This window comes from Schistocerca gregaria, chromosome 11 (assembly GCF_023897955.1).
Source record: "Schistocerca gregaria isolate iqSchGreg1 chromosome 11, iqSchGreg1.2, whole genome shotgun sequence".
NCBI lineage: Eukaryota > Metazoa > Arthropoda > Insecta > Orthoptera > Acrididae > Schistocerca > Schistocerca gregaria.
The window spans coordinates 74,549,287-74,571,434 of NC_064930.1; the positions used below are offsets into that span (position 1 = coordinate 74,549,287).

Genomic DNA, 22,148 nt, shown 5'->3' on the forward strand with positions numbered 1-22,148 from the left:
TGCAAATTGCTGCAGATTTCAATGCTGGGTCATCAACAAGAGACAGTGTGCAAACCATTCAACGAAACATCGATATAGGCACAAATGATACAAATGCCTCTGATAGGGTGTATATGTGGACAAGGAAATAAAATTCCCCGATATTTCCCGGTTAAAAATACACTTTCTCCCGGGTGAAAATACACTTTTTCCGTGTTAAGTGACAGTATACTCTGTTCAAAGTACTTACGGGCATTCAGCCAGGTTGAATTTTCGACAACTGCCTAAGTAAGTACTTTGAACATAGTTTACGCCAGGAGAAGCTCAGGTTACAGACAGTATACTCTTCTGGGGCGCAGTAAAACTCATCAATTCTTTGAATGTTTATGGTTTTATATATGGGAGTAGAATTTCCCGGCACTTTAGAAAACGAAATTCAGGGGGGGGGGGGGGGGGGAGACCACGTTTTGAAAGACCTTCGATGTGCAGCAATATGTACTACGCATATTTTCATATTACGAAGGTATAAATTTGAATTCCACCAAACACCGCATGTTACTTTCCGAAACTTTGAAATCGAGTTGGCGTTGCGCATTTGTAAGGCAGTCATAGCTCATGTCACGTGATCTAGTCAGCTGATGGCAGCATAGGACACGTAGTAAGCCAGTAGCAAGATGACCCCTCACAAATAAGAAAAGTTAATGGTTTAAATTAATATACATAGCATTCACATATAACATTGGTCTCTAAGATTAATAAGCTGGAACAGAAGCTAAGCTTCCACTACTGCAAAATGTTGATCTATTTTGCGCGTGTTACACCTTAAGAACGTCACACAAATGTGCCAGTAAAATGTTTAATAATGACGTAAATGTCTGATCTTCTGGGCTCGAAATTGTTCTAAATGGTCGTCGTCTCAGAGTTGATTTTTAAATCAGAGTCAAACGCTTTGCGATTTAAGAAATTCATCGTACACTCTCGCACATAGTTCATCTTGTGTAAAAGGAAACCTGCTTTGAATGTATCGCTTTTCAAACCACCATTCGGAATATTTTCCCGCGACCTGTTGGAAATAGGTTCGTTTCAGCAGTTGCAAGTGGGCGCCAGATAACAGGCACCACCGCGCTTGCGCAGCTACGACGACGCAGGAAGCCCATATGTTCGTACGTGTAAAACATCTTACGTATGTCATAAAAGAAACAAGACATCAGACGATACTTCAAGAGCCTCGGAATTTCGTGAACCATACTAAAACGAAGAATTCGGCTTAAAATTTTCTTTGAGTACCAGTACTGTATTATCTCATGTTTGGTTCTTTATTATGGCATAATGCCATACGTGCACTTGAAACGCAGTGAACAGTTGAAACTAGCCAATAGTGTGAAATTAAACACTTTGTTTCAAATAAATTGTGTGCCTCAGCAGAAAAGATTAGTTTTAAGCCAAATCTCTTTAGCAAACCGGCAAAAATAACTTCATTGTTCTGTAAGGCGATTAATGCTTGCCTGTCACAGAAAGGTGGAAATAAAAACTGAAACTAATAACATATTTTCGCCTTCCGTAATTACGCGAACGTATTTTAATTCATTTGATAGCTCCCGGCCACAAAAATCCGTTTGTTGTCATGAGAGCAATAAACGAACAGGAAACAACAAAACCATTGAAGGTAATCACAGGTCACGTGGTGACTCCCCACCTCAACTCAGGCTGCTGTGTGCATCAGCTCCAGATTTACTGTATTTCCGAACCGTGACAATATTAAGTAGTGGCGCCCAGCCACACTTCTGTAACCAGAAGCGGGACAAGATGTTACTTATACGTGACTCAACAGCCCGCCCACAACTCCTCAAACGAATCTAATTTAAGCAGTTGTCACGTCACGCTCGTTGGGGGCAATTTGTTGTTATAAAGAATTACACAGTCTTCTTAAAGCCTTTGACACACTTTGCTATTGGCAGACGCTTGTATGAGCACTGCTTTTTTTTTGTGGTATAAGGCACATTTCCTTTGCAATGTAAGTTTTACTTTCGTTTTTTTTTCTCGTCCACGTTTTGTTGCTGCAGTATTACTCTGCTGTAGCGGGATACAGCAATATCCTTTGTTAGAATATTGGTTCTTACCAGTCAAAATCACAAAATTGTAACTGAAAACTACAACAATGAAAATTTCCCGCAATTCTAAAGAATTCCCGGCTTTTCCCCGGTTTTTCTCCCGGATCTCCCGGTTCGTATACACCCTGCTCTGAGTACTATGGTCAGTCCCCTAGAACTTAGAACTACTTAAACCTAACCAACGTAAGGACGTCACACACATCCATGCGCGAGGCAGGATTAGAACCTGCGACCGTAGCGGTCGCACGGTTCCAGATTGAAGCTCCTAGAACCGCAGGGCCAGAACGGCCTGCTGAAGGCCTGCTCGTCTACCCATGATGACTGCACAACACAAAGCTTTACGCCTCACCTTGGCCCGTCAACGACATTGGTGACTGGAAACATGATGCCTGCTCGGACGAGTCTCGTTTCGAATTGCATCGAGAAGATGGCCGTGTATGGGTATGGAGACAACCTCATGAACACTCCGACAGGTGACACGTACGTAAGCACCCTGTCTGATCACCTCCATACATTCACGACCACTCTGCATTCTGACCGACACTGGCAATTCCAGCAGGACAATGTGACACCCCACACACCCAGAATTGCTACAGACGTGGCTCCAGGAACACACTTCTCAGTTTAAACACTTCTGCTGGCTGCCAAACTCCCCAGACATAAACGTTATTGACCATATCTCGGATGCTTTCCAACATGCTGTTCACAAGATATCTCCACTCCCTCACAGTCTTAACAAGCCCTGCAGGGTACACGGTGTCAGTTCCCTCCAGCACTACTTCAGACGTTAGTCGAGTACACGTCACGTCGTGTTGCGGCACTTCTGTGGGCTCACAGGGTCCTACACAATATTAGGCAGATGTGTCAGTTTCTTTGTCTCTTCACTGTATATTCTCTTCTTCGTGCATCAAATATTTCCATGCCTTTGATAAATAAGTAACTTTGTAAATATAATGACCTGTGTGTGTGTTACTTAATATTTCAAATACTGTTCATTCACTATAGTCTTCAGTAATAACATGGACAAAACGGAAAGGACTTTTTATATGTTGGCACATCAACTACATTACTTAATACGAAATACTACTCATGGTTTTTTTTTCACTCCCCCCGCTGAGGACCTGCAGTATTGGGCAATGAGCACTGAAATTAAAACATTAGAATGATTTTTCCATACATTTTCTTTTATTACCCGATGGTGAATAGGAATGAGAGATATATAATACTTATTCAAGTACAACATCAATTTTGTATTGTCGGTAACAAATTCCATGTTTCAAAAAAACAATCTTTGATGCCAATCTGCAGTAACATTTATAACTACCTTTTAGTACATCATTACAGTTTAAACAACTGCGTGTGACAGACTTTTCACCGGAGAAAGCAGCTGCTTCATAGCTTTAACAATTGGAGAGAACTTCATTTAACATGGCAACGCACAGCTGTATCTCTGCTGTGAAAGTATGTGGTATTTGGCACGTAAATATTCTTTCTCACTTCAGCACATCATATGGCTATTGGGTACATGGTAAGCCCGCATGCAGCAGCTTGCAGTGCCTGCGAATCACATACGAACTTAGGATTAAACACTTTACTGCCTTGACTGAAAGAGCAGATAGAAGTTCAGATGTGAATATAATTACACTTTAATAAAATAGTTCCAAAAACGTACAATCACAACAAATAATTGGATTCACACAAGATTACAGTATTCACCTCTTATTTTTAATACTTTTATGGATGAAATCACTAAGACCAGAAAATCCATCCTAATGTAAACACACACACACACACACACACACACACACACACACACACACACACAGTTTTCCATTGTCTGTACACCAACATTAAAATAAATGTTACCTGCAAGGTGAAATCTGTATTCTGTGTAAAATTTGTAAACAATATAATCTGAAAATTTTCAAAATAAAACTGATTAATTTGAGGTGTGGCATTGCTAATAAACATGGCACGGCACAGACAAAAAGTTGTCAAAGCTGAGACTGTAAGCAGAAATTCTCATGTAGAAAGATTAAGGGATACTAGAGAAGCACAGAAACAAATGAGAGTTACAATTTGTAACACAAATCTGTTCTAACAGCACCGTCTATAATGACTAGAGAAGCACGTACCATACATTTCTCAGAACAGTGAAAGGATGTATCGGCTTTATTAAGAAACTACTTGGTGAAAAAGAAGATATGGTGTAAGAAACAAAGTTCAAGAGGAGAAAAGGAATTGAAATAAGCCCATTACAAAAATGAGTAGCGAGAGATGAGCTCTCGAAATAGAAACCTGTACAATTAGAGGGTGAAATCAAGAAAAATGTTACAGCAATTTCTGACACTAGATAAACTTTTTTGTGGTCTGGAAGCATGCTTATCCCTTCCTATTAGAAACATCGTTTAAACAGTGAAACCACATTTATACATTTCTCAGCTCTACGTTTTTTGCTCTCGTATGTTGTACACTGTGCACTTTTTCGATTTTACATGCAGAGTTACCCTACTTTCACATTTTCCATTTATATGTTTTTGCACTTTTACGCCATTATTTTTACTCTTTCACACTCATTTTTGTCAGACTTATCTAATATAAAGACCAAGAAATCGTCTCAAAACATTTTGTATTTAGTGTGGCGAGCGATTATCGGTTTGCCGTGTGCATCCAAAGTCGCAGTTACGATTGCGGGTCTTGGCTACAGTACACGTGGCGACACTGTTGTTGTTGACCTCGTGGCAGTTGGTTTCAGATCGTATAACTTGACGGAACATTGCTCCAATAGCTGCCTTCACACGATGCCACTCGGGAGAGGAGACGGTGTTGTCGGCTGGCCATGCAGCGAGTAGCCATTTATGAACAGTCAGCCCGAGACATCAGCAGAAACAGCAGCAGCAGCATCGAAGTTGCTCGCAGCAACAGCTAAACCTGTTGTCAGTCGCCGCACGAAGTGTCGTGCCGTGTGAATGCGTGAGCACTGCAGACCAGCCCTTCTCAATGACGTCCTAAGGAGGGGGTAATACGGCCTGCAGTACAATACATTCCTGCGGCACCTGACGGTAGTGTAAGCAGGCGGAGAGCACACCGAGTGAAACAGTGTTTTCGTGAGGGGTGAACTCAATTTGTTAGTGTAGTTTCCAATTTTTATGCATGCGAATATGATGAGATTGTCACGAAGAAAAAGATGACGTCTTTACACGCAGGAGTAAGTCAATGTAACTGAAGAAGTGCAAAGAAGTTCTTGTGAACCTGAAGTGGGCACAGCGTCTCAAAATCCCATATTCTACCTTAACTACCATACTGGCCACTGAAACTCGAATACGCTCTAGTGCTTCGGAAGCCGGACGAAGTGACGAGAAACACATGAGTAACCGAGATGGAAAGTTTGCAGATGTAAGAAAAATGCCAACAGACTCTGTTTCAGCAACAGTGTGCAGCTAATGTACCTATTTCAGATGCAATACTGAAAGAAAAGGCGTTAGAATTTGCAAAAAAGTTAAATGTTGAAAACTTTCATGCTGGTTCTGGTTGGTGTTGCACCACTTCAAAGTAAGACGTGACATCACTGGCCGCAGAGTTCGGGGGAAGGTTAACAGTGTGAATAATGTCACCGTAGAATGTTGGAAAGAGTGTGATCTCCCAAGTGTAATTGCAAGGTACAGTCTGAAAGTTATTTACAACACAGATGAAACGGGACTTTTTTTTTACTTGTGCCTGACAAAACATTGGCGTTTAAGCGCTAGCCCTGCTTTGGGGGATAGATAAGCCAGCCAAGAATGATTGTACTCTTTACCGTAAACGCAGATGGCCGGTGATTGGGAAGTCAGCGAAGCCTCGATGTTTCGGGGCATAAAGTCGTATTCCACCAAGTGCGAGACAAACGAGAAAGTGTGGATGGCTGCAAACCTCTTCAAAAGTCACCCTGTTGAGCTTAACACCTGCACGTGTCGTCACAAGAGGAAACTACTGTACTTTTGTTCCTACGCAATTGTTCGGCTCATTCTCCAACACTACAGGTCGGCAACATAGAACTGGTAGCTTTTCCAACAAATTGCGAGAGCACCTCTGGACCTGGGTATCATTGCTGCCACAAGAGCAAAGTACACAAAAATGCCGGTTCATCACGTCATCACACATCTCGACAGTGGGAAGGAAGATCCCAAACTGGATATGATGCAGATAAACCAAAGAATAGCATTGTAGGCTGGGACACACGTTACATATAGGCTACGTACGTATAGCATTCTCTGTCAATTCCATCTGAACTGCACTAATTTTTTTAGAAAAGCACTAGCAACTAAATTAAATTCAGCACAGATATGTAAATATAGCTTTTTAATTTATTTTTCTTATCCCGGCAATGCAGTACATAAGGAATGCTTGGGATCAATTGAAGCCATACACAATACCCCACTCCTTTTAAAAAACTGACATCACAGAAGATGAAACTCAAGCAGACTCCGCTGAACATTTTGACGTAGATTTCAATAAAACAGAAGACAATGAATAAATGACGACTAACTGAAAACCTCAGCTGCCGACAGGTGTTGTTGATATACCTCGATGTGGACAGCTGAAAATGTGTGCCTCGACCGGGACTCGAACCCGGGACCTCGTCCTTACACGGCAGACGCTATAGCCATCTGAGCCACCAAGGATACAGATGAATAGCGCGACTGATCCCTTGCACGCCTCCCGTGAGACTCACATTCCCAACTGTCTACAATTCTACATACGTATTGTACCTTATGCACATTTGCCCACTCACTCATTACTCGCGCACGCTTTGGCGATTCCCGTACGAGTTTGGACAACCTGTGTGCATTCGCACAGATGAAGGTCAATGGCTGGGTGGCCTTTAACTATGTATACGAAGACAGTAACTTGAATGACTGGGCTCGTATTTCAAATGGAACTGATTTTGGTGATTCTGATGCTGGTACTGCTATGTGTTGGGTACAAAGTGAGGAGGAAATAATTAAAGTAGCAGTGCCACTATCAGCTGACATAAATATTTTTGGAGAATCCAAAGAATTGTACGGTGGACCTGTGAATCCTCCCAGTCAGTTAGAAGCACTTAGTGCATTACTAGTAACACAATGTACGTAAGATTAGTGATGACAAGATGTGCACAGTGACTGCATATGAAATCTTGATTTATGACTGCAGTATTGCTTCCAAAAAACAAACCACAACTGATTCATTCTTTAGGCCTAAATAACTTTAATTTCCCATAACCTAGGCATAAGCTGAACTACTGTACCTATTACTGTACAATATATGTGTATTTTATTTGCACACTCTTTAATCTAATAAAAGTATATTAAAAAGTTTCATTTTAACATTAATCCAACTTGCAGATTTACTTTATCTTCCACTTTCAAAAATGTATAAATGAGGTTTTACTGTGTTAATAGCTTGTAAGAAGAGAATTTCTGACAGAAAAATTGTAAAAATGCCACCTTCTAATAGCAGCACCTTCACATTATCAAAACTATAGTACAATTCCACATTTACGATGTGAACGAGAAATACGACAGAAGTGCCAAAATGTACAAAAAAAAAAAAAATGCCTGAATTGTGTTATAATAGATGACAAAAAAATCAGAACTGTTTATAATGCACAGAGGGGTTTGGCAAGAGAGCATGCACTCCACAGTGTTTTTTAATACAGCCGTGGACAACATCGTAAGGAAAGTTCGCCAAGGGTCAACAGCAGATGATATGGAAATCATATCATATGCAGATTAATGATAATTCGGGAAGAAAATGAGCAGAATTTGGGAGAGAAACCAAACATCTGACAGAGAGTAATTGAAGAAGTGGGAATGGAAATAAGCTTCACAAAAAGTGAAGTAATGAAAATTGGCAAGAAAAGTGAAAACATGAAAGATGTAACCCACAATGGAAAAATTATTAAAGTAGTAGATGCTTTCAAGTATCTAGGAAGAAAATTAACCCGAAAGGAAACATCAAGGATGAAATTTAGGAGAGAAAGGAAAATTGTTCAAAATTTTATTATTTTGTATCCGACATAATTAGAAACTGAAAAATAACTGCCAGAGCAAAGATCATGATATACAAGTAATATTTTCTTCCAATTTTGACCTACGGATCAGAATGTTGCGCTTGACAAAGAAGGATCTGTGCGGAATACAAGCAACAGAGGTACAATTTCTACGAGGAATCCTCGGTAAGACACGAAGAGACAGGATAAGAAATGAAATAATACAAAATTCCCTGCTGATCAAGTCCCTAAAAACCAAATTGTTTGGTCACATTGAAAGAATGAGACCTGAAAGACCATGGACAAGATGGAGACATTCAGTAAAGGATGGTGTGAACCAAAGAGGATTTCAATGGGAGGAGATGGTAAATGATAGACTGTGGGATAAAAGAGATGCTTATGGGAGAAAAGAGATGCTTAGAAGAGGCTCTGTGAATGACCTGCATAAGGAGAATCATGTCAGTAAGAAGAATAAGAAGAAGAAGAAGAAGAAGTGTTGAAATGATGAGGGGGCATCACTTTGGCATTAAATTTGGATATTTTGTAACTAAGGTGGTCTGTGATCATAAATGAGAATCAGGACAGCCATAAATTAGGGCTACACTTGCGGCATGACTGATAACACGTTATTTGCCTAAGCCCACCTCATGTGTTTGGAATGTTGCACGAATTAACACGACAGCATTCATAAACTGTCACTTTTGCATCTTTTATTTGACTGTGAAAAATGAATTTTTTGACTCTTCTCCTCTGGCCTTTGATTTTAATTCATAAGGCTATAAAATCATTACACCCCGTTCCAATTATATCATACATAAGAATTGGGAAAAGTGAGACTCGTGCTTCGGAAGAATGTTCGGAACTGCAATAAGCTCTTTCCTTTACAGTGGGAAGACTTACACCTGTAAGCTTAGACAAGTGCGTCCTACGACCTGAAGAAGGAAAAATAACACTATTTATTGCCTTGTCATTGACAATATTATTAAAGATGAACCACAGGCGTAGATTGGGAAGAAAATCAGCAGGGTCCTTTGCAGAGAAACTGTCCCAGCATTCACAGAATGGAGTCTCGGGAAATGTCAGAAAGCAGACACTGAGATGGCCAGAGACAGAAACCAGCTCCTTACGAATGTGAGCCTGCTGTGCTAACTGCTGTGTTTCATCTGAAAGAATTAGTACAAGCAATAGTATGTACAAAAACAATGTCAAGAGAGGGACTGTTTTCAATGGTAAAGACCAACTGTGTATAGGAAGCATTGCACAGCCTACATGTACACGTATACAAGGTGTTACAAGAAGGTATGGCCAAACTTTCAGGAAACATTCCTCACACACAAATAAAGAAAAGATGTTAATGTGGACATGTGTCCGGAAACGCTTAATTTCCACGTTAGAGCTCATTTTAGTTTTGTCAGTATGTTGTTCCACCTACGCTCAATGGAACACGTTATCATGATTTCATACGGTATACTCTATCTGCGCCGCTAGAATACGTGCCTTTACAAGTACAACACAACATGTGGTTCATGCACGATGGAGCTCCTGCACATTTCAGTCCAAGTGTTGGTACGCTTCTCAACAACAGATTCGGTGACCGATGGACTGGTAGAGGCGGACCAATTCCGTGGCCTCCACGCTCTCCTGACCTCAACCCTCTCGACTTTCATTTATGGGGGCATCTGGAAGCTCTCGTCTACGCAACCCCAGTACCAAATGTAGAGACTCTTCGTGCTCGTATTGTGGACGGCTGTGATACAATACGCCGTTCTCCAGGGATGCATCAGCACATCAGGGATTCCGTGCGACGGAGGGTGGATGCACGTATCCTCGCTAACGGAGGACATTTTGAACATTTCCTGTAACAAAGTGTTTGAAGTCACGCTGGTATGTTCTGTTGCTGTGTGTTTCCACTCCACGGTTAATGTGATTTGATGAGAAGTAATAAAATGACCTCTAACATGGAAGTAAGCATTTACGGACACATGTCCGCATAACATATTTTCTTTCTATGTGTGTGAGGAATGTTTCCTGAAAGTTTGGCCGTACCTTTTTGTAACACCCTGTATGTGTACACACACACACACACACACACACACACACACACACACACAGACAGACAGAAAGACAAAAATCACGTACCACGAAGCAGTCTGTGATGAGGGATTGCAGCCTAACAGCTGTATGGTATCCAGCTTCGTGTTTACGTGCCTATCTGTACACAAGACTTACCACTGTTTGTATACCGGGTAGGAATTTCCACTGCTGAGGAAAGAATCTCTCTTTCAAATCTGAGCCCCCACTGCATTTAACTGACTAAGTGCCAAGGAAAATAAAATTCTAATTCACAACCTGGATGGCACACAATATCACTACTGCATGTAGTACAAAATGACACTCTAGCTTTGCTGTCGAGCTTGCACCGGGCGAAACGCTACTTCTGCTTTTGTAGCGACATTTGTTCTTAAAAAATGTGTCTACTAACTTCATTCTAATGAATCTACTTACAGTTAAAACTTTTTAAACCTAAATCTCTCTCTCTCTCTCACTCTCGTTCACACACACACACACACACACACACACACACACACACACACACACACACACACACACACCCCATAGTAAACCACAGAATGTGACACAACAATCCAGTCAGTCAGTACAGACTACCCTACACACAGAAAGAGAACAACGACACAAAAACTATGTTGCAATGCCCAATCAGTCAACAGTATTTCAAATCGTACTGAGACGTACAATTAACTGCTGCCAAACACATTATTGTAGTGACTTTCCCCGAAGGCAGGCAAGTTACTGTGCAGAGAAAGCAAAACATTTTTTCCTCGAAGGGTAAACACGCAGTGCAACTCTCGGCTGCACTCAAGCGGCACTGCACTATTCGTAACACCAGTGTACAGCAGCCCACACAGTGTCACTGAGATACTCTCACTCCGCGTCAGACTGCATCGAGACGGAGACCTTACGTGAGGACGCACTGTTTCCTGTAGAGCGAGACTCTTCCCGGTAAAAATAAAAAGTGTACGGACACACACGCTGTGGCTTTACCGGCACGAGTTGGGCACCGCAATCGTTTCTGTCGCCTGGTGACGCACCGGGCCACTGTAGACTCTACCCGCAGGCCTTCATCGGTAGAAGCTGGCAGGACGCAACTGTCTCGTGGAATACGTGACGGGTAGCCCGTACAGGTTCATCTCCGACGTTACAGAGTTGCGACACCCGTGACACGACCCCGGCACCGATTCCCTCTCGCTCTACGGTCACACGACGCACGTGGCAGGTGGCCCGGTACAGGTTTTCGCCGTGCGTCGTAGTCTCGGCCGAGCTCCAGTCTTCCGCGTCACGGTCCCGAGGCGGGCAGCCTAGTACAGGTTTATCTTGCGCGTTATGGTCTTGCGGCACATGTGGCAGGTGCGCAGCGTGGCCGAGCAGGGAGCGCAGGCACCGTGTCCGCACAGGAAGGCGACGTTGCGCCGCCGCTCCATGCATATGGAGCAGCAGTGCGTCTCTTCGATTTCGGCAATCTTCGACTCGAGGTAGCGCAGTCTCTCGGCACTCGGGTGTCTTGACTTGCAGGCGATGGTGCGCCCGTCTGTGGAGGAAACAGATCTTACATGAAAACTCGAGTATTATCCATAAAGTACAGCAACAGGACACTAACCTCGCACGTTTGTAGGTGAATACATACGGTGCCTCTCACAGATTTTTCTCTGCGCTTTTGGCAAATATTTGCAGAATTTTTTATGTAGTGCGTCTGTTGTTGACTCAAACAAATACTGCTCGCCACATTTTTCGTGCGACGCCCAGAAGGTGTCAGTTTGTTCCCCGTTAAAAACAAAATGATTTTTAAAATGGAATATTACACGGCCATTCAATAGAGCAGTCCCAATTAGTCAAGTGCGATATTCCTTTTATTAATACACATTAACAGGGGCAGTAATACGTGAAGAATAACCATTACTCCCGTAGTGGAAGTGTGGCCCCGGTGACTGCTGCCGCCGTGGAGCAGCGCTACCGTTTTGCTGCCTGAGTACTGGTGTACCCTTCAAGTTTTACTATCCCTGTTAATGTTGTTGTTGTTGTTGCTGTTGTTGTTGTTGTTGTTGTTGTTGTTGTTGTTGTCGTCGTCGTCGTCTTCAGTCCTGAGACTGGTTTGATGCAGTTCTCCATGCTAATCTATCCTGTGCAAGCTGATTCATCTCCCAGCGTGTACTGCAGCCTACATACTTCTGCATCTCCTTAGTGTATTCACCTCTTGCTCTCCCTCTACGAGTTTTACCCTCTACGCTGCCCTCCAATACTAAAATGGAGATCCCTTGATGCCTCAGAACATGTCCTACCAACCGATCCCTTCTTCTTGTCAAGTTGTGCCACAAACACTCTTCTCCCCAATTCTATTCACTACCTCCTCATTAGTTATGTGATCTACCCACCTAATCTTCAACAGTCTTCTGTAGCGCCACATTTCGAAAGCTTCTATTCTCTTCTTGTCTAAACTATTTATCGTCCACGTTTCACTTTCATACATGTCTACAATCCATACAAATACTTTCAGAAAGGACTTCCTGACATTTAAATCTATTCTCGATGTTAACAATTTTTTTTTTCTTCAGAAACGCTTTCCTTTCCATTGCCAGTCTACATTTGACATCCTCTCTACTTTGACCATCATCAGTTATTTTGCTCCCCAAATAGCAAAACTCCATTACTACTTTAACTGTCTCATTTTGTAATCTAATTCCTTCAGCATCACCCGACTTAATTCAACTACATTCCAATATCCTTGTTTAGCTTTTGTTGATGTTCATCTTATATTCTCCTTTCAAGCCACTGTCCATTCCATTCAACTGCTCTTCCAAGTTCTTTGTTGTCTCTGACAGAATTACAATGTCATCAGCGAACTATACTAATTATGGACACACAATATTTTGCTTTAAAAACAATTCTGTTTGTAATGGGAAACAAATCGACTCTTTCCGTATACACGTGGCACTGCATGAAAGACGTGATTAGCAGTATGTGTCTGGGCACACATGACCTACACACCGCAAAAAGAAAGTTGCAAATATCTCCTGAAACACCAGAGAAAATCCACCTGACAGCTCTTGGGAGAGATACCCAGTATAGCTGATACATTTTATCAGTTCTTTGCCTAATCATTGAAGTTATAATTAGGTTCCCAAATCAGACTTTAACTCTCCAGAACTGCTAATGCTGGTTTGAAATATTGTGTAAAGCGAAAACTGTGTAACATGTGCGTGCAGGCCACAACATGAAAAAATTTCATTTTTTCTATCTCTATAGATAAGAGCAAGTGTCCTGATGGAATCACTGACTCATCATCACCCAGCCCAAACTGCTAAGCATAGAAAATTGAAATTTGGAGAGCATTTTGATCTTACACCGTAGGCACCATTTAAGAAGGGATTTTTCAAAATTCCACCCGTAAGATGGTCAAATGTGGGATGAAGAGTTTTTTAAAAAAATGTCACTATTAAGGTAATTTTGACGGTAGAACTGTGAAAAATGGTATTATGTTTCTCAGTCAGAAACAAAAAAATACTTGTTTCAACATTTTTGAAAACTGAACCCCTCAGGAAGTGAAATAGTGAGTGAATTTTTTTTCCCTTTTTTGTAAATGAAAGAACTACTCAGTATTTTAATGGTACATCTATGAAAACTAGTATTTGATGTCTAGGTTAGAAATAAAAATAATAGGTTTTAAGTGTTTTTGGATTTTAACCCCTAAGAGGGGAGGTGGGTGACAGGGGACGAAATGTTTTATGAAAATATTTAATAATCCAAGCATTTTTAAAACTAAATATATGAGAATTTGTATTTGGCTTCTCAGTTAGACATAAAAAAGGTGTGTTTCAGTGGTTTTGCAAACCAAACACCTTAGAGAGTAAATAAGGGATAAGAGTTTTAATGGAAATATTTTGTTATATCAAAATATTTTTAAAGCTAAATCTATCAAAAATGGTATTTGATTCTCAGTAAGAAATAACGAAATATCTGTTAGGGGACGAAAGTTTCTACCGATTATCATCACAAGAACTCAAAAGACAGGATCAACGAAAACCTCTGACTCCAGCTACCAGAATCGTTTTTTGGTCAGATGTACATTCGGAGAAGACCAGGCTTCTACTGCCTTAATTAGCAACACTTTTGTAAGGTGGTGATACAGCTCACAGTGCCTTTTAACTCCTGTTCGGCCTCATCAAATTTAAAACGTTTGTATGCAATATCTCAAGGCTGAGTAAAGTTCTCCGGGAGTGTAAATTTGTTATATGGGATGAGAGTACTATGGCCCACGAAGGCAGATTTGAAGCAATTAACGGAACTTTGAAAGACATAAAACGTGACGATCGCGTGATAGATGGAGTTCCTGTGCTCTAGCAGGGGAGTTTAGCTTCCTTTCGTACGTAGAGGAGCCCGAGCAGACGAGGTTAGGAAGTGCATTAAATCTTCCCATCTATGGCCCTATTTCACGAAACAGCGTCTAAAGAAAAATATGGGAGTCCATGTTAAGAGGTGATAAGTGTGCTGGAGAGGTTTCTGAACCTCTACTGAAAATAGGGAACAGTAGCCACAATCTTAAAAAAAGCTAACAGATAGAATTTACCCCGCTATTTTGATTTTACGGATGAAGTTCACAGACCGAATGTGCGACAGGGCGTACAACACCTGAGAACAACAGAGCTGGTGCTATTAATGACGTAATACTTACGTCCTTTGGAGGGTCAGAAATGGAATACAGTTCTATGGAGTCAGTGTGGCAGACAGAAGACGTGGTCCACTAACCAGTGGAGTTCCTTAATAGCACTAACCCACCCGATCTTTCTCCCAAACTTCTCCTTAAGCTTAGTACACCCATGCTACTACTGTGCACCTTGAACTGCCTAAACTTTGTAATGGTACTAGACTACAAGTAATTGCTCTCTGCACGAACATTACCAACACCACCATTCTTACCGGATGTGCTCGGGGTGAACCGGTAGTCGTACCGTGAATACCATTTACAATGTCTGACTACCCATTTGAATTCAAGCGATTACAGGTCCCCCTCGCAAGCCAATTTTGCAATGGCGCTCAATAAATATCCTAGCCAGTCGTAAAAGGTGGCAAGTGTCCACCTGGGGGAGGACTGCTCCTCACACGGGCAGTTCTACGTCGCCTGTTCGAGAGTCAATTCTGAGAGCAGCCTGGTGATTTTGCGCCAAACACTACAACCGGCAGTGTGGTATATCGAGAATAGCTTCCAACGCCCTGCCTGCATCTCCGTTACTTTTAGAGCAGGTACACTGTTTCTAGATTGCTGACTTGTACACATACAATGTGCGTAAGAACTTAGGAGGGTGGTTTGAAAAGTTTTCTGAACGCAATAGAAAAAAGTACTTACATCACTGAAACTTTTTTTATTTTTCAGTGTAGATTAATGCACTTGGTCCAACGATGTTTGAATGTCTCGATCCCATCTCGAAAAATGAGTACCCTCCGGGCCTGCAAAGTTGTTGTCAACTCAGTCTATCAGTTATTCGTCTGAAGTGAATCTTTGACCACCGAGAAAAATTGTCAGTTTTGGGAAGAGCTGGAAGTCTGATGCAGCCACATCACGTGAATAAGGCGGGTGTGGCAGGTGTGTGGGTGCGCATTGTCTTGATGGAAGATGACTTTCTTCCTTGCTAAACCACGTCTTTCCCCCTGTATCTTTTGTTGCAGGAGGTTAGCATAGTATTCTCCGGCAACTGTTTGCCCAGTGGGGAGATAATGAACAAACAGAATCCCATTCGCATCCCAGAATACTGATGCCGTGACCTTTCCTGCCGAAGGAATCGTTTTCGCTTTCTTTGGCTGCGGAAAATCAGCACGTTTCCACTGCTTTGACTGTTGTTTTGTCTCTGGTGTATAGTAGTGCACTCTAGTTTAATCTGTGGTTTCAAACTGGCGCAAAAAACCTTGTTCATTTCTCCTAAAATGGGCCGAACATTCTTGCAGTATGTCCATTCTCCTGCGTTTTTGATCCAGTGTCAAGAGTCGAGGCATCCGTCTGGCAGATTTTTTTTTTTAATTCTACAGTTAAAATGTGGTATATCCTTTCAAATGACATCTGGCAAGCATGAGCAATTTCACGCGCTTTCAATCGGTGATCGTCCGTGACCATTTTGTGCACTTTGGCCATGATTTCTGGAGTAGTGACACATCTCGGACAACGTCTGTGTGGATCATCATCTAAGCTCACCTGACCAAATTTAAATTCATTTGTCCTCTTGGCAGCAGTTGAATATTAACGATCAGTCCCGCAGTGTATTCTGAAAATCGGCACGAATGTCCTTCGCTTTCATACCTTTCTTTTACAAAGTACTTAACCACAGCTCGAATATCGATTTTTCCATCTTCACAAATCACTATGCGGGAGCAACAACAGAGCCACGTCACCACCACAGCTCTCTTCCGAGAGCACTGACGTGGCACGTGTTTACAGGCAACACTCCAATGAATATCATGTGAACAACTCGTTGCGGTGGCACTGACCTCTTGTGGTGATTCTAAGAACTTTTCTGACCACCCTCGTATAAATTCAATTAGGATTTTTTTAAAAAAATGTGCCAATGTTGGGTGAAGAATTGCTTTATTAAATTTTAATGCCCTGTCCGCAGCTTAATTGGCATAGACTAGATACAATGTTTGCACAGTGTGTACATTGAAACTGTAAGTAATGGATGAAAGAACATACAAATTGATGAGACCATATAGTCTATGTGAGATAAGCAGCAGATGCTAAGCAACTTTTACATAAAAATTGTGTCTTTTGTCCGTCACCTTTCCTCCGATGTGACTATAATGAACTAGTGCACTCCAGGAATAGGGTGAAGCAAAGTGACCCTGCCGTTTAGATCACACTGCAAGGCTCACCTGACTGAGAAGAGAAGGGCTCTCTGAGCACCGATTGCCAAACGGAACTCTTTTCTTAGCGAGCTGCCGACGGGAACGGACACTAAACGGCTTACACGTCAAACTTTACCTGTTCACTTCACTTCACTTCACTTCACTTCTCTTCTCTTCTGAAATAGGACTGCGGGCTACTGGAGTTACCCTGTCTTTTTGGCTTCGCTCAGGGGATTCTACACTTTATTGTTTTGTGAAGCGCACTAATTTACATTTCTAAACATTCAGAGAAGATTCGCCGTTTTGAAATTTTATCAGGATCTGACTGAACGAATATTTGTGCAGCTATTTTCAGAGAGCACATCGTAATCTGCAACAGGGATATTAATCGAGAAATAACCGTGTACCATTATTGATTTACAAACATTCTCCCGACTACACAAAAAATCTGCACACAGTATCGAGAACGACTTCAATGGCTGTTACAGTGGTGTGAGGATCGGGTTGGGTCCAGTTGTCTGGGGAAAGAGACCAAACGGTGAGGTCATCGGTCTCATTGGATTAGGGAAGGAAGTCGGCCGTGACCTTTCAAAGGAACCGACCCGGCATTTGCCCGGAGCAATTTAGGGAAATGACGGAAAACCTACATCGGGACAGCCGGACGCGGGGCACTCACCGCTGGTGATCCTCTTGTTGACCACCTGTCCACAGCGGAGGCACTTCTTGACGCGCGAGGCGCACTCCTCGCAGGTGACGCGGTGCCCGCACGGCTCGAACCGCACGTTCTCGTCTCCGAGCTCGGAGCAGACGGCGCACTCGACAGGTGGGGGCGCGCTGTGGCCGTGGCTCTGGGCCCGCGCCTCCACGGCCTGCGGGGGTGGCACGGGAGGCGCCGAGTGCGGACGCGCCGGCACACCCTGCAGGGGGTGCGGGCTGGCGGCGGCGGCCGGCGAGGCAGTCGCGTCGGGGGTCGCGCTGCGGCCCGGCTGCGACATCGCGTGTCAAAAATGTATTGTCAACTGTCAGCGATAGGTGAAATGTGATACAATGAACTCTGCTGCGGAAGCAAAGGGAACTTCAGAGCAAACATAAACACAGCCAAAGCCTAGCGGGCAAACAACAATTACGCGAAGCGAAATGTAGTGCGAGTGGCGTTCAGTGAATTCGAAAGTAAAGTTCTGTGTACAGACTTGCCAGAAAATCCTAAGAAATTTTGGTCTTATGTCAAAGCGGTAGGTGGATCAAAACAATATGTCCAGACACTCTGTGACCAAAATGGTACTGAAACAATGACAGACTAAAGGCCGAAATACTAAATGTCTTTTTCAAAAGCTGTTTCACAAATGAGGACTGCACTGTAGTTCCTTCTCTAGATTGTCGCACAGATGACAAAATGGTAGATATCTAAATAGATGCCGGGCGATAGAAAAACAATTAAAATCGCTCAAAAGAGGAAAGTCCGCTGGACCTCATGGGATACCAGTTCGATTTTACACAGAGTACATGAAGGAACTTGCGCCGCCCCCCCCCCCCCATTCTTGCAGCAGTGTACTGTAGGTCTCTAGAAGAGCGTAGCGTTCCAAAAGATTGGAAAAGGGCACAGGTCATCCCCGTTTACAAGAAGGGACGTAGAACAGATGTGCAAAACTATAGACCTATATCTCTAACGTCGATCAGTTGTAGAATTTTGGAACACATATTATGTTCGAGTATAATGACTTTTCTGGAGACTAGAAATCTACTCTGTAGAAATCAGCACGGGTTTCGAAAAAGACGATAGTGTGAAACCCAGCTCGCACTATTCGTCCACGAGGGCCATAGACACGGGTTCACAGGTAGATGCCGTGCTTCTTGACTTCCACAAGGCATTCGATACAATTCCCCACAGTCGTTTAATGAACAAAGTAAGAGCATATGGACTACCAGACCAATTGTGTGATTGGATTGAAGAGTTCCTAGATAACAAAATGCAGCATGTCATTCTCGATGGAGAGAAATCATCCGAAGTAAAAGCGACTTCAGGTGTGCCGCATGGGAGTCTCGTACCACCATTGCTATTCACAATATACATAAACGACCTTATGGATGACATCAGAAGTTCACATAAGCTTTTTGCGGATGATGCTGCGGTATATCGAGAGGTTGTAACAATGGAAAATTGTACTGAAATGCAGGAGGATCTGCAGCGAATTGACGCACGGTGCAGGGAATGGCAATTGAATCTGAATGTAGACAAGCGTAATGTGCTGCGAATATATAGAAAGAAAGAGGCCTTATCATTTAGCTACAATATAGCAGGTCAGCAACTGGAAGCAGTTAATTCCATAAATTATCTGGGAGTACGCATTAGGAGTGATTTAAAATGGAATGATCGTATAAGGTTGATCGTCGGTAAAGCAGATGCCAGCCTGAGATTCATTGGAAAAATCCTAAGAAAATGCAATCCGAAAACAAAGCAAGTAGGTTAAGTACGCCTGTTAGCCCACTGCTTGAATACTGTTCAGCAGTGTGGGATCCGTACCAGATAGGGTTAATAGAAGAAATAGAGAAGATCCGACAGGATCATTTAGTAATCGCGAAAGCACTACGGAGATGATGGATAAACTCCAGTGGAAGACTTTGCAGAAGAGATGCTCAGTAGCTCGGTACGGGCTTTTGTTGAAGTTCCGAGAACATACCTTCACCGACGAGTCGAGCAGTATATTGCTCCCTCCTACGTATATCTCGTGAAGAGACCACGAGGATAAAATCAGAGAGATTAGAGCCCACACAGAAGCATACCGACGATCCTTCTTTCCACGAACAATGCAAGACTGGAATAGAAGGGAGAACCGATAGAGGTATTCAAGGTACCCTCCACCATGCACCGTCAGCTGGCTTGCGGAGTATGGATGTAGATGTAGATGTAGATGTACACCATCAGCACTGCACACCCTTCCCAAAAAAGGGCTCTGTGTGTTTGGGTGACGTCCAGTACGGTCGCGTCTTATGAGGACATCACTGCCTGCACAGTTGGAATAGGCTTCGAGGCAGTGAGCGGCAAAACTGTAGGCGGTGTGTTACACACTGCGGACTTTCAAATAACAATGAAATGGCGTAGTGTGATGGCTCTCAACTACATACCCTCAGACTGAGAGTGGAAATATTAAAAGTTTCGGCCAGTTTCGTTGCCTAGGGGCCGGGATATGTAGTTGTCGCATAACGAGCCAAATACTGATGAGTCTAGAGTAGACAATATGAGTATACACATGAATCGAATGGTCCGAGGTTCGTATCACTCGGCAGTTGTGAATGTAATGTAGAAATTTATAAATATCTGCAGGTACTATCTTAACGAATTTGAATGACGAGTACAATAGTAGTAGTACTTTCGAGAATGAGGTACGTTTCTGCGAAACACTTACTGGTGTCGATGGTCCAGCAGTTAATCAAAATATAAGTTCAATAATGGGGAAACAATACATTCCCACTGCATTCCTGCGACAACATAGCTCGCGAGATATTCACTTCTAAACACGTAATGCGTCTTCGCTGCAGAAACCTCGGAAATCTCACAAGTTCACAAGTTGGCGCTTCGAAGTATATCTACATCTCGCGACCACGCACAAACTGCTACACATTCCTCGAGTCTCTCGCGCGACCGTGTGGCCGTCACGTCCAGCACTGCCCGTGTCGTGTGCCGTTCTGCCCAGAATTCTCCTCCCACTTCCATCCAGTCTCCCCAATCTCGAGCACTGTGATTGGCTAGAGCGCTCGCACCACGTCTTAAGGCTAACACACATCTACATCTACATCTACATCTACATCCATACTCGCAAGCCACCTGACGGTGTGTGGCCCACACAAACATAATGGAACACGTTTGATATACTGGATTTACATTTAAATAACTTTAATTTAAATAAATATTCCTAAGGCTGGACCATAAGCACACTCTAATTAAATAAACATATATAAAAGAAATAGAACAAAAGGTAGGCCAGTAGCCTAATGTCTCTGTGCTTTCTAAAACAGTAAATATTTAACCACTTTCTTCACGAATAGCATATGTTGGATATAAACAAAGACATAGATGAATAAATATATTTATAAGCATGCTACTACCATTTTTTCATGTCACTGTGGAGTACTTATGGCCTGACACGATTAGTAGTAATCGGCCACTTTGACCTCCAATAACTTGTGTACTATTCAAGTTACACGCCTGTAATTTATACCAATTTAGGTCTACACTAATAGCTTTCTAAAACACATCAACGAAATCAGAAGAACCATTTAGATTTTGGAAATTTGTTGCTGGGTGTTACTTGTACAATTTACAGTCAGATACTAAACTTTAAACAAATTAAGATACTGAAAATCTGACTACACCATCAGAATCATCTGTACAAATAATGGTAATGTACATGTCTCTTTTTGAGGTATTGTGATTTATCTGGCTACTATTCATTTCCATACGAACTGTGAAATATCTGCCATGACGGTTTCACAAAGTCCACCATCATCACCTACACAGCATCACAATGGAATTCCCAGCCAAGTGGCCAATGGACCACGTAGTCCGGCCATTGTGCGGCCGCCAACTCCGAACTTAGAATATTTTCAGGGCGTCGCACAGCACGTGGGTGACCTTAGGAGGGCGTGAGTTGGGTAGGGGGACCTGCTCCTTCCTCCTCCCCCCCCTCCCAGAAAAATATTACCTTCAAAAGCACAAATTTGTAGCCTACCCCACATAACAGACAAACACAACAATTAATAGGTATTTACAGTTCATTCTAAAAATAAGGTGGCCCTGCAGTCTACTATAGTTAGCAGCAACGTGTCTGCCTGTGTCTGACAACATACTTTTTCACAACACTGATCCATTTTAATGTGGTTTATACGTTTCATATTTAGAGCCTAAGGAAGATGATGATTTAACGTCCGAGGTTAAATATTTATCTTTTATTATTATTACAAAAAAATGTATACATTACTTTTTGTAAGAAGAAACCAAATGTTACTTCCTGAATGAAAATTTTGTACTGCAGTGAATGACGGCTTTGGACTTTTTTTCTGAACTGGTATGATCTTTGTGTCTTTCCTGATTGCATCCGTTTGAATCTCCTGTCTACAATTGATCATTGTATGGTAGATGCAGGTTT

The 22,148-nt window shown here is 42.4% G+C and overlaps 1 protein-coding gene across 1 annotated transcript in view; it reads right to left on the reverse strand.

Moving 5' to 3' along the window:
• Positions 1–3,253: 3,253 nt before the first annotated feature.
• LOC126295335 (E3 ubiquitin-protein ligase MIB2) overlaps positions 3,254–22,148 on the reverse strand; it is a 370,711-nt gene continuing 351,816 nt past the window's right edge. Inside the window, exon 19 of the mRNA XM_049987804.1 lies at positions 3,254–3,647. The gene's annotated coding sequence lies outside the window, so the exon portion shown is untranslated. The remainder of the gene's footprint in view (positions 3,648–22,148) is intronic.